Source organism: Lolium perenne, chromosome 2 (assembly GCF_019359855.2).
Source record: "Lolium perenne isolate Kyuss_39 chromosome 2, Kyuss_2.0, whole genome shotgun sequence".
Taxonomy (NCBI): domain Eukaryota; kingdom Viridiplantae; phylum Streptophyta; class Magnoliopsida; order Poales; family Poaceae; genus Lolium; species Lolium perenne.
Genome location: NC_067245.2, coordinates 193,655,131 through 193,668,632, shown reverse-complemented (window position 1 = coordinate 193,668,632; position 13,502 = coordinate 193,655,131). Strand labels below are relative to the sequence as shown.

General features: G+C 41.9%; 1 long non-coding RNA gene across 1 annotated transcript; it reads right to left on the bottom strand.

The window, feature by feature from the left end:
* Positions 1 to 1,605: 1,605 nt before the first annotated feature.
* Positions 1,606 to 4,181, bottom strand: LOC127334266 (uncharacterized). Its single transcript, XR_007872062.2, has 4 exons — positions 3,582 to 4,181; positions 2,931 to 3,046; positions 2,698 to 2,764; positions 1,606 to 1,838 (listed from the first exon to the last, which is right to left on the bottom strand). It is a non-coding gene; the product is annotated as an uncharacterized lncRNA (long non-coding RNA).
* Positions 4,182 to 13,502: the final 9,321 nt, after the last annotated feature.

The following is a 13,502-nucleotide window of genomic DNA, read 5'->3' as shown; positions in this document are numbered from 1 at the left end:
TGAGTTCATAAGAGACCACATACCACGGTACGAGTAAAGAGTACTTGTCAGGAGACGAGGTTGAACAAGGTATAGAGTGATACCGAAGATCAAACCTCGGACAAGTAAAATATCGCGTGACAAAGGAAATTGGTATCGTATGTGAATGGTTCATTCGATCACTAAAGTCATCGTTGAATATGTGGGAGCCATTATGGATCTCCAGATCCCGCTATTGGTTATTGGTCGGAGTGAGTACTCAACCATGTCTGCATAGTTCACGAACCGTAGGGTGACACACTTAAAGTTGGATGTTGAAATGGTAGAACTTGAATATGGAATGGAGTTCGAATATTTGTTCGGAGTCCCGGATGAGATCCCGGACATCACGAGGAGTTCCGGAATGGTCCGGAGAATAAGATTCATATATAGGAAGTCGTATTCCAAGTTTGGAAATGATCCGGTGCATTTATGGCAGGTTCTAGAAGGTTCTAGAAAAGTCCGGAAGAAACGCACTATGGAAGGTGGAGTCCCGGAAGGACTCCACAAGCTTGACCAGCCAAACCCTAAAGGAGGAGTCCCAGGTGGGCTCCACCTAGAGGTGGCCGGCCACCCCACCTCAAGGAAAGGGGGACTCCCTCCTTGAGTAGGTTTCCCACATATGGGAGGTTTTAGTGTTGGGGTCTTATTCGAAGACTTGGACTAGAACTCTTGGGGCTTCCACCTATATAATGAGGAGGAGAGGGAGGGGGCAGCCACTCTCTGGCTCAGCCTTGGCCGCACCCCTTAGAGAGCCGGCGCCCAACCCCCCTCTCTCCCCAAACCCTAGCTTCTTCTCCTCCACCACTTCTCCCGCATATGCTTAGCGAAGCTCTGCCGGAGATCTCCACCGCCACCGCCACCACGCCGTCGTGCTGCCGGATTCAAGGAGGAGCTACTACTTCCGCTGCCCGCTGGAACGGGGAGGTGGACGTCGTCTTCATCAACAACCGAACGTGTGACCGAGTACGGAGGTGCTGCCCGTTCGTGGCGCCGGAAGCGATCGTGATCAAGATCTTCTACGCGCTTTTGCAAGCGGCAAGTGAACCACTACAAAGGAAAATATATTTTTTGACAAATCACTTTCGTCATGTATAAGCCAAAATTCGTCAACGATTACATTGGGGTGACGAATTTTGATCGTCAAGGGGTTCGTCACAGAAGCTCCGTCATAAAATATCGGGGGTGACGGTATGCTCATTTTCGTCAACGTCAAACGTTTGATTGTGACGACTTAGAAATCCGTCAACGTTTAGTGTTAATCGTTGACAGACAGATTTGTCACTAAAAATTGGGAATTTCGTCAATATCAAAATGCTAGGAAGAATCTGATTGGTCCAAAAAATCTGACATGGCCTTACATGTGGGTCCCATCATGCTGATGTGGCTGCTGACAACGTGGATCCGACATCACTTAAGTGGATGCTGGCATGTGGGTCCAAATGGTAGTGACGTGGCATTATGTCATGTTGGAGACCCACACGGTGCGAGATTGCATTTTATTGCATTTTATTCATGACGTTATTTTGGTATTTTTGGATTTGTTTTCAACCAACTAGATGTTTTGACGCAATGAAAATCTAGAAATATATGAAGTCAAATATGCAACATATAACCGACAGATATTCACAAATTTTTTTTACAAACACATAGAGTTACAGCCTGAGACTACATCAGGTCCCCAAAACTTATGAACGCTTGACATCATACTAGTAATTCAAGCATCTAAGCATCTAACAACAAAATATCAGCTTGCTTGCATGCAGCCATGATCCTCTCAACAAATTCCTCTTGACAACAACCTTACATTCAGCTAGTACCTGCACACGTATTCATTACCAGATTAGATAATGCACAAGAATAAACAGATTATATCTCTCTTCTTTTATTTCCAGAAAGAAAGAAAATAATGAGTCTTGCTGGCATTTGCTATGTTGACAATTCCAGTCATGCCACAATAATTCAGAATGACAATACCAGTCAAGTAGTTCCCTAGTTGGACAGACAGGAAAATGCTACTACAACCTGGCACTACTGTGTCTAGGATCGAGTGATGCATGCATAGACGTGGTCAAGAAATCTATGCTAACTAAGGAAAAATAATAATGCAACTCATGTACTCAATGAATACTAGTGCTATCATTCGTGGACCACAAACTACACGAGGTCTAAATCTGTAGTATGTTAGCTTAGTAGCAACTGCAGGTTCATGTCTCACTCAAACAATTGTCTTGCAAATAGCTAAAAATGTAGTAGTACATATTTACCAAGAAAAAAATGCACAACATATGTTTAAATGATCTACTTTGGAGTTGCAGTACTCTTCCGAACATGCTATACACTATGTATGATAAGCAACAACTAGATATTTGAACTTAATGTAACCAAAACACTGTGAAATCAGGAAGTCAATTCCTCGTGACTCTACAGATTTGCAGTTCTCTTTAGACCATGCTACACACTATGTATAATAAGCAGCCTCTAGGTATTTGAACTTAATGATGTTACCAAAACAGTAGAAATCAGGAGGTTAATTCCTCGTGACTCTACAGATAGATATCACGAACGCATGCTATAATAGGTCTATGAACATGCTTAAGATGGAGCTCATGCATACGAAACAAGCTGCAGTTTGTTCCATCTTCTGTACAGAGTAGATAAAGAGGGGCCTGTGCATACCTGACTTTGAGGACATCAGATGGATGGGGATGTGCATCTTGTTTATGCGCTCAACCAGCATGAGGACCTGCCAATGGCAAATCAGGCAGAACTTATATACATCAAGATATACCAAGGGGAAATTGCTTCCTTATATGGATCTAGCCTAGAGGCTAGAGTACAAATGCACTCTAGTAAGCAGCACTGTAACCTTATTTCTATTAATCTGAACGAAAACCTTAGGAAAGCAATACCTCTATTGTATCACATAGGCTTTTGTATTGTGATATCTTGGCCATTGCCTCCTTTTCTCTTCCCCCATGTGTCTCCTCCTTTTAATCAATTAACTTGTGTAGCAGATTTCAACCCACTGCAGTTATTGGGAAAAACAATTAATTATTTATATAGCTCACAAAAAGAACTATTATGATGTGTATTTAATTGATAAACCTTTTAGCTGCTAATTGTTATGTGCAGAATCAAAATTTCCATATACAGAATTGAAGCATCACAGTCCAAAGCAAACACTATGTTTTGTGCAGAGCTAGTTGACTATGAATTAAGATGTAGAGCAGAAGTGTATACAGAACATATGCACATCACAAGTCCCCGCTACCAAAAGTGTGTCGTAGAAGACAAGTATAGCAGATAAAAAAAAGCATAGCAATTGTGTAGAACGAGCTAGTAGTCTAAAGAGGTCCACAAGATATGGCAATAGCAGTAGTACCAATTGTAGTAGTAAGTATTCAGATTACTAAACTGACTAGGTAACAACGTCTCAAATTATGCAGTGGACAAATTAGCAAACAATTAGTCTAGTATTGATATATATGAAAAGTCATTAGCTAGCAATTTACAATTTACAGTGTACTTAACCTCCAAAGCATGTCAGCAAGAAAATATACCTAGAATTACAAAGGGGAACACCGCAAAATAAATCTGGAATTCACTACAGCAGAGAGATGAGGAGGAAGGGGATGATGGTGAGCTCCCCTGGCTGCACTCCCTGATTCACAAACTCCCACGCCACATACCCCTGCACGATTTCAACAAAAACCATGAGCAGAACGATCCAATCACTCGCGTGGGGAGGAGGAAGGAGATGATGAGAGATCCAGAAAAATCCAATCAGATCTGGGGAGGCCCGGGGCTGCCAGATCTGAGGGACGCGAGGCCGGCAACAACCGGATGAGCCACCGGCCCTGGATCCCCTCGTAGCAGGCTTTCATCGGCAGCATGTACGCAGCTCAGTCGCGATGGCTAGTAGTGGGGCGGAGAGGAGGCTGAGCCAGGACAATGGTTCGGTGTTCAGACACGAGGACGGAAGGAGGCGGCTGGGGCGAGGAGCGCAAGGGGGAGGCTAGTTCTGGAGGGGAGGAGCGGAGGCGGACGCAGAGTGGGGAAGTTGTGGCGGCGGCGGGAGAACAGACGAGTGGCGGCGGAACAGACGAGATGTGTTTCGTAGACGGCCGATAGGTGCTGGAGTGATGAGCACCTAGGGTTAGCTTTCGGTACGCCTGCGGAAATTTACGGGTAAGTCAAATTTTGTTCTGCTCCTGGTGAGGTGTGTGGGCGGGATACCAATTTTTGATACTGCCTTTATCTACTCTCAACTCAGTCAGCCCCTGTCACTGCCACCAGGACCCACTTTTGGAGGTTTCATATTTTGGTATTTTTTTATTAAAATGGTTACGATGGCTATTCATTGAAAAGGGACGATTTTTTCAAAACTATCAATGGTTCTGTGATATAATCAATACTTATGTACCTTAAAGTGATTTTTGGAAAAAATTTAAAGCAAACCATCACACACTTGTAGTTCAAATTTGAATTACTTTCATAAAATCGACATAAAGTCATTTATATAGGCGAAATTAGATAGAAAGAGAGAAAAATCCTAGGTCAAGATACACCTATGTGCCAAATATGGGCACTTTATCACAAACTATGCCACAAGAATGGCCATACCTTGGTCATTTGGATTAAAACCTATAGATGTTTATACATGATATTCCTTCTTGTGAATAATATTTTTGAAAGGTTTGTCAAAACTGATGTTTATCATTTATCCTAGCTTCTACTACACATAAAGGGACCCCATGCCAAAGGATTTATTTTTTTTGAGTTTGTTTTCACATTTTTTTTTGAAAGCATGGTCAAAATGGTTAGGATAACTATTCATTGAAAAGGGTCGATTTTTACAAAACTATCAATGGTTCTGTGATATAATCACTACTTGCGTATCTTAAAATTATTTTTTCAAAAAATTAAGAGAAACCATCACACGCTTGTAGTTCAAATTTGAATTAATTTTGAAAAATTGACATAAAGTCATTTAAATAAGCGAAATTAGGTAGAAAGAGAGAAAAATCCTAATAATTCGGGATGATCCTTCAAATATGGACTAATATCCGTGAAAATTGTACTGGTGCCATTTTGCGCCATGTTTTTCGTACTTGCTTCACAAAAAAGTCATTTTTGGCACTTAGAAAATGCAAAAAATGAATTTTCTATAAATAATATAAAAATTCACTTTGGCAACATTGTTTCTCATGTCAAGATACACCTATGTGTCAAATATGGGAACTTTATCGTAAACTATGCCAAAAGAATGGGATTTATCTATTGTTTTTTATTTATTGCCATGCTGCATAGATATTACTTATATGTCCCGCTTTTTATTGAATCATGAAGTGTGCAGTGGTCTAGCAGTTAACTGTAATGCTTTCTTTGCCGAGGTCCTGGGTTCGAGTAAACGCTATATATTTCGCAGGCTGGTCCTACATGTAATTGTGGGTTTCTAATAACTGAGATCAAGTGGGAAATATTTTTATTGAGCCTAATACGGAAATAAATCTTGGGTTCGAGTCCCCAATTCTCTAACTTTTATTCCATTTTCTAGTAATTGCCTCGCTGCATACAAACTAGAAAATTATTCCGTATCCAACTAAATCAAATTGTGTCAATTGGTGCACTGGTTTCTTAACACCCTTACTTGGTGTAGGTCTTGTGTTCGATTCCTCCTTGCTGCACTTGATTTTTAATATGCAAAATGAATGCTATCTATATGGCAGGCTGGTCCTACATGTAATTGTGGGTTTCTAATATTTTTATTGAGCCTAGTTACGGAAATAAATAATTAGTTCAGAAACATCTCAGCGGTAACAGTCCACGTCATTCAATCCAAACAAATGGGTTCGATTCTTTGTAACCACTTTATTGAATTAATTATGTTCCTGTCAAGTGGGTCACGCATGATATTGAAAACTTATAAAATTTAATATTTTCTGGACTAGTGGGTCCCACAAGAAATAATTAAATAAAATTATAATAAATTATTTATAACCTGACATGTGGATCCGTATTATATTCAATGACGGTTTACATACACCACGATCTTCATTTCGTCACCTATTAACAGAGACGATGGCAGCCCTTCCGGGTTTGGTAATGGGTGACGATTTTTCGTTGACGAAAAAGCAAACCGTCAAGCATTAACTTAAGTGCTTGACGCCAGATGAATTCGTCACCTATTAAGACATATCCATGACGGTATGCAACTTCGTCACCAGGCTTTTCGTCAACAAATATCACATCTCTTGTAGTGAACGTCTACCGCAGCAACAAGAGCCTACTCTTGTAGGCTTTGGAATCTCTTCAAGGGTGAGACTCGTTAAACCCCTCGTTGCTACCGTCTTCTAGATTGCATCTTGGCTTGGATTGCGTGTTCACGGTAGGAAAATTTTTGTTTTCTATGCAACGTTATCCTACAGTGGTATCAGAGCCGTGTCTATGCATAGATGGTTGCACGAGTAGAACACAATTGTTTTGTGGGCGTTGATGCTCTTGTTATCTTTAGTTTGAGTACTTTGCATCTTTGTGGCATAGTGGGATGAAGCGGCCCGGACTAACTTTACATGACCGCGTTCATGAGACTTGTTCCTCGTTCGACATGCAACTTGTATTGCATAAGAGGCTTTGCGGGTGTCTGTCTCTCCTACTATAGTGAAGATTCAATTTACTCTTCTATTGACAACACTAGTATCACCGTTGTGGTTCATGTTCGTAGGTAGATTAGATCTTACTCGAAAACCCTAAACCACGTAAAATATGCAAACCAAATTAGAAACGTCTAACTTGTTTTTGCAGGGTTTGGTGATGTGATATGGCCATAATATGATGATGAATATGTATGAGATGATCATTATTGTATTGTGGCAACCGGCAGGAGCCTTATGGTTGTCTTTAAATTTCATGTTGAGTAGTATTTCAAAGTAGTTGTAATAGTTGCTACATGAGGTGAACAACCATGAAGACGGTGCCATGAACCTTGACGCTACGCCGACGATGATGGAGATCATGCCCGTTGATGATGGAGATCATGTCCGTGCTTTGGAGATTAAGATCGAAGGCGCAAAGACAAAACGGCCATATCATATCACATATGAATTGCATGTGATGTTAATCCTTTATGCATCTTATTTTGCTTAGAACGCGACGGTAGCATTATAAGATGATCCCTCACATTAATATCAAGATAATAAAGTGTTCTCCCCTCGTATGCACCATTGTAACAGTTCGTCGTTTCGAAGCATCTCGTGATGATCGGATGTGATAGATTCAACGATTCACATACAACGGGTGTAAGCCATGTTGCACACGCGGAATACTTGGGTTTGCTTGACGAGCCTAGCATGTACAGACATGGCCTCGGGACAACGGAAACCGAAAGGTTGAACACGAGTCATATGGATGATATGATCAACATGTTGATGTTCACCATTGAAGCTACATCATCTCACGTGATGATCGGTTTTTGGTGTAGTGAATTTGGATCGTGTACTACTTAACAACTATGAGGGATGTTGTATTAAGTGGGAGTTCATTAGTAATTAGATTAAAACATGAACTAATTATCATAAACATAGTCTGAGTAGTATTTTGAATTAATTTTGTAGTATTGGCATCCGTTTACTACTATGCGCTAGTCTTATAATTGAGATAGAAATATTGTTAAAATCTGACAAGAAACTTTACGGATTGGTACCGTATTGTTAAAGAATCAAGAATTGATTAAGTCCTATTGCAAACTTTTAGTAAACCTCACATTGTTGATTCAAAGAGCTATGGTTTCAATTAGTACCTAAAGTTATCTTGTCTCCGTGAAACTTGAAGTTCAAATTTGTTTGAAAAGTAAGGAGCTGAAAATTTAGTTTTCAGAAATAATCAAGGTATGAGATATATGTGATATCTAAGACCTTATTGCAAGATGATAGAATATAATTTGGTGAGACTACATGAACTCATAAGTTTTATGGGAATGTACGAAGGTTGAAGACGCAAGGCATCACAATCCTCCAACTATTGGGGCACTAACGATATTCGCATATCCATGAAGTGACCATCCTTAATATGCACCGTTACTAAAACTCGTCGTTTCGAAGCATCACGTGATGATCGGGTGTGATAGATTCTACGTGTGCATACAACGGGTGCAAGCTAGATTTGCACATGCAAATACCAAGGTTAAAACTTTACGAGTCTAGCATGTACAGACATGGTCTCGGAAAGTCGTCATGATATGATGGATAAAATTATGAGTGAAATTGTTCATCATATTACAAAGTTACTAATAGTGAAATCTGGAACACTTGTCATATGATGATCAACTTCAAAGTAAGAACCTCAAGGTTATTGGTATTTGACCAACAAACCTAGAAGTTATTAATGTTGAAGTGTTTTTCTGAATAATGAGGAAAGCTAAAAGAGAAACTGCAAAAGATATTTTGGCAAAAAGAAAAGAAAAGACTAGAAAGTCTAGCTCAGATGTATATAAATGATATACATGTTATGGTTGTATTCCTAGTTAAGTCACACAATGAAATTCTTGGGTATTAGTACCATATTGGTTGGTATGAAGTGTCATACAAAACAACGCAATACAAGAATACAATGGCCTAAGTGACTGACAAGGAATATGATAGAATGCACGTCTGGAACAAAATAAAGTGTTATTATGTTCACGTTGACATTCTATCTAGCCCTTAGAATTTATAATAAAGAACTTAATAATTGTTATTTTGCTCTGGTCAAATGAAAACAATGAGTTGTTCAAATTATGACATTACTCCATGTACGATGGATAAGTTATTATAAATCTTAATGGTGAAACACACATACATAAAACTGACGCTAAAATGCCATAAGGAAAATGATTTGAATTCCACTTATTTGTGGAACCGCCATTTAGGTCATGTTAGAAAGGAACGCATGAAGGAACTCCATGCAAATGGATTTTTGGAGTCATTTGATTTTTGAATCATTTGGCGCTTGCAAATCTTTTCTAAAGAGAATGATTAAAATACCGTTCATAGGCCAAGAATTGAACGGACAACAAACTTAGTTGAAAAATACATAATGATGTATATGGTTCACTGAGCATAGTTGTGTGCGGGAGATTCTTCTACTTCATGAAAACTTTCAACAATGAATTGAGTATATATATGTGGATATATTCGATAAGGAAGAAGTTTGAAACATTTGAATGGATTCAATTAAATTTCAGCATGAAGTGGAAATCATCGTAATAGAAAAGTCAAATATCTATGATTGGATCATGGTGAAAATATTTGAATTACGAGTTTTAGCGAACATCTAAGAGAGTCATGAAATTGTTCTAAAACTCACATTTCTTGGAGAATCATAATGATGATATAGTATCCAAGAGATGTATCCAAACCTTGTTGGATTAATTATGAGATAAAATATTATGACGCCATTATATTTTTGTAGATAATGCTTTAGTGACTACCGCTTTTACACTGAATAGAGCATCATCATGATCCGTTGAAATGACACCATACAAGTTATGGTATGGGTATAAACCCTAATAGTCTTTTCTTTAAATTTTGGTCTAAAAATTTACAACCAAAATCGGATAAATGTTTTTGTTGGTTATCCCAGAGAATTAATTGGGAATTCTTCCCACTACGAGACAAAGACAAAAGTGTTTGTCAATGTTTCTTATTTCCGAGAAATTGTTTCTAGTGAAGTATTTGAGTGGGAGGACAATATAATTTGATAAGGTTTATGAAACTGAGCATAATGATCAGAGTAGCACAGCATCGGAATTGGTTTCGGAAGCGGCCACGACGATCATGGCTCCCATGACTACAAAGTGTTTTAGCCATGGAGATCGAAGTACATATTGAACCTTGTAGGTATGGTTTACTTTGTGATCAAATAAATGATTTGTGGACAAAGGATTGATTTTGAACAATGATAAACCAACTACAAACAAAGAAGTTATGATGGGCCCTGACTCCGTTAAAATGGCTATATGCCATGAAATCCAAGATAGATAAATACTTTTTGAAAGTAAATGGATCTATAAAATTGATGGACTTGGATGGAATATCCTTAAAGAAGCTCGACTTGTCGAAAAATTGTTTACGACAAAGTTCAAAGAGTTGACTACGATAAAATTAGATCTTCCGTAGCAATGCTTATAGTCTATGTGGATTATTCTAGTAATCACTACATATTTCTTTTATGAGATATGCTAGTAGGATGGCAAAATACATTACTTATCAGAAGTATGTATTAAAAGGTGTATACAAGATACAACCAAGAGTTTTGCTGGTCCGTGGAATACTAGATAGGTATACAAACTTCAATTGAATGAAGTGAGTATCGCGGAGTTGAATCTTCACCAGATGAAATAGTCAAAGAGTTTTTGATTTCATCAGAGACGATGAAGAGGCTTGCATTTGCAAGAAATTAAGTGGGAGCGCTGAGACATATTTATAATACTTATGTAGATGACATATAGTTGGTTATAAATGATGTAATTATATACTTGATTAAAAGGTTTCATTGAAAATTAACTTCAATGAAAGGATTTGGACTGAAACATATTTAGTGTCAAGATCTATGAAGATAGATTGAAACACAAAATAAGTTTAAGTCAAAGTACATAGAATGGATATTGTCGTCGTGGTGAACGAGCAGATGCCATAGGATGGCTTAGATTGGGGCCGAATGGACGCTAGAGGATTCGGGTGAGGGTTTGCGATTAGATGGGAAGAACTTCCGGATGCTTTCCTCAAGAACACAACCGAAGGCCGGTATACAAGAAGAGAGACAAGAGGAAGAACTCTTTACTAGATCGCGAGCTTCATTGATCTCAACATGATTACAAGGTTGTGGTTCGTGCCTTCCTACTATCGTGCGAGCATGCCCGTAAGGAGGGCTGCCCCCTCTCCTTATATAGGGGAGAGGGTGGCTTACAGGGCAAGAAACCCTAATGGCATCTTTGACTAGACAAACTACTTTACAAAGCTACTTTAATCACAGATGACGCCGGGGTCCTCTTTAATCAGGGCTGCTGATGTCCTCCGGCTTCTTTTAGCGTCATCCTTCTCTTTGGCGCCAGGGCTCTGATTAAAGCCACTTTGCTTAGCTCATCCTTGTCTTCTTGCTCTGAAGAGAATCTTTGACCAGTCCTGCCGACAGGCCCTTCAGTCCGGTATCTTCTTTACCGGGTTACGGCATACCCCCTTGGGGATGCCGGCTTGGCTTCACTTGGCTCAAACTCCTACCTTACCTTCCGGTAAGAATATTAAACCGGTATCTCGATGGCTCAAACCATCCGGTTTGGCATGCCTTTGGCATACCGGGGGTTATCCCCCCAACATTAGTCCCCGAAGCTGGTATAGTCTGGAGGATTCTATCCTACAGACCATGCCAGGTTTTCATCTTTTCAGGATACCGGTTTAATCTCTCCGGCCTGAGCTTGGATCCGGCATCTTTGCCCTTCTTTATCTTTTCTTTTCTTCACAAGACATCTTCCGGCATCTCTCTTTTCCGGCATCATTTGCATTTACTCCTTCCTCGGCGAAGTCGAGAATATTTTGGGCCCCGCGCCTGTCAGTGACATGCGCACTGTTAACTGCCACGCCAGTGTCAGTTGTCACTTCGCTTCGACTCCCGCGCGGTCATTAAATGCCCCACTGCGGATCCCACTACCCACCGGGGATCCTGTGTGCGCTCCCGTGTGGCCTTCCCTTTTCTCGCGTGTACCTCTTCGCCACGTGGCGGCCCAAGGCGCGAACCGTCGCGGGCCGCGAGGCGAACCGCCGCGGCCCAGCGGTTTTCAGCCCACTTTCTCTCTCCTTTATAAGCACAACCGCCCCTTCTTCTTCATCTTCTTCGCATTCCCCATCCTTCGCGCACAGTGCTCCTCTCCTTTGCGCTTCCGCCTCTCTCCGTCCGTCGTCGCTCGTTCAAGCTCCGGCGCCCGGCGAACTCACGCCGTGCTTCCGCCGGACCTCGCCGTGCGGGAATCTTTAGCAGCATATTCACCGCGCCCGCTGCATTCGTGCTTCTCCGCGAGCTTCTCCGCCTCACCGTCGACGGTGGTCGTTGGCGACCGCAGGCCCTTTCCTTCGCCGGCGGAAGTCTTCCTCAGCGACCGCGCCGCTCAAGGTTGGTAGCAATCTTATTTTGCTCGCCGTTTGCTTGCTTTTCAGATCTTGGGTCTACGGTGTTCTTATTTCTTCTTTTTCTTTGGTTTTCTTCTTACTCGTAGATCTTCACGCGGGGTTCAAGTGTGGGATTTCTGTTTTTCTGCCTAGCCATCCAATGTCTGACGAGGAATCTTCCTCCGCACCCTCTTCTTCCCTTTCCGTTAAGCGCCGTAGGCAATCTCCCGGCGAATCCACGGCTTCAGATCTGATGGACACCGATTCCGGCAACCAGCAGGAATCCGGTAGCCGCCAAGAGTCCGGTGGCCATCTAGAATCCGGTAGCTTTAGTCAAGCTTCCGGTAGCCAAGAAGCGAGTAGCTCTGGCCAAGCCTCTAGTAGCTCTAGCCAATCTTCCGGCGCAGAGCCTTCCCCAATCACTCGCGGAGCCTGGATGGGTTCCAATGTTACTGAGTATGAGATCGGCTGGTTGCACCGGTCCCGCCAGATTCCGGAAGGAGTAGTCTGCCGGATTCCCGGTGACGAAATCGAACCGGACCCCGAACCCGGTGAATATGTTGTTTTCCTCGCTCACTTTGAGCGCGGCTTCGGCCTTCCTGCCTCCCCTTTCTTCCGGGAGTTTTTAGATTTCTATGAACTCCAACCTCACCACCTTCCTGGCAACGCCATCTTCTACCTTTCTTGCTACGCCACCTTCATGGAGGCCTATATCGGCATTCGTCCCACTCGTGAGACGTTTGCCCGCTTCTTTTGTTTGCGGATAAACTCCGTCCAGGGCAAGGAAATCCCTAAGCCCAAACCGCCTGTGGAGTGCGGATCTTGCATCGTTGGCTCCCGTCAAGGGAGCACTTTTCTTAAGTTTGCCGGCCTCGAGTCTTGCCGCGCTTGGCAAGGAACCTTTTTCTATGTGAAGAACGAGGGCCGCGCCAATCTTATTGATCTTCCCCCGTTCCAAGCGGGGCCTCCCAGCAGAACCAATTGGAGCTACAACCCGAAGACGGATCACGCCGAAACCAACCGGGTAGTACGCTTCTTGGCCTCTTTGAAGAAGGAGACCAAGATCTGCTCTGACGATATCATCCGCACTTTTATATCGCGTCGGGTGCTTCCTCTGAAGCGCCGCGTGCATAGGATGAGCGAGATGTACGGCCCTGGCGATCCTACCAAGATCACAAGCCGTCCTCTTAGCAAGAAGGATGTTGTTCGCAAGGCTAAGCAGATTTGCCAAACTGCTATGCCGTTTGAATGGGAATGGGGCCTCCTTCCCCTCAGCACCACTAACCCTCCGACCCAAGAAGTAAGGGATTACGCAATTGGGGTAGTTTTTTGCCGGCAACTTTC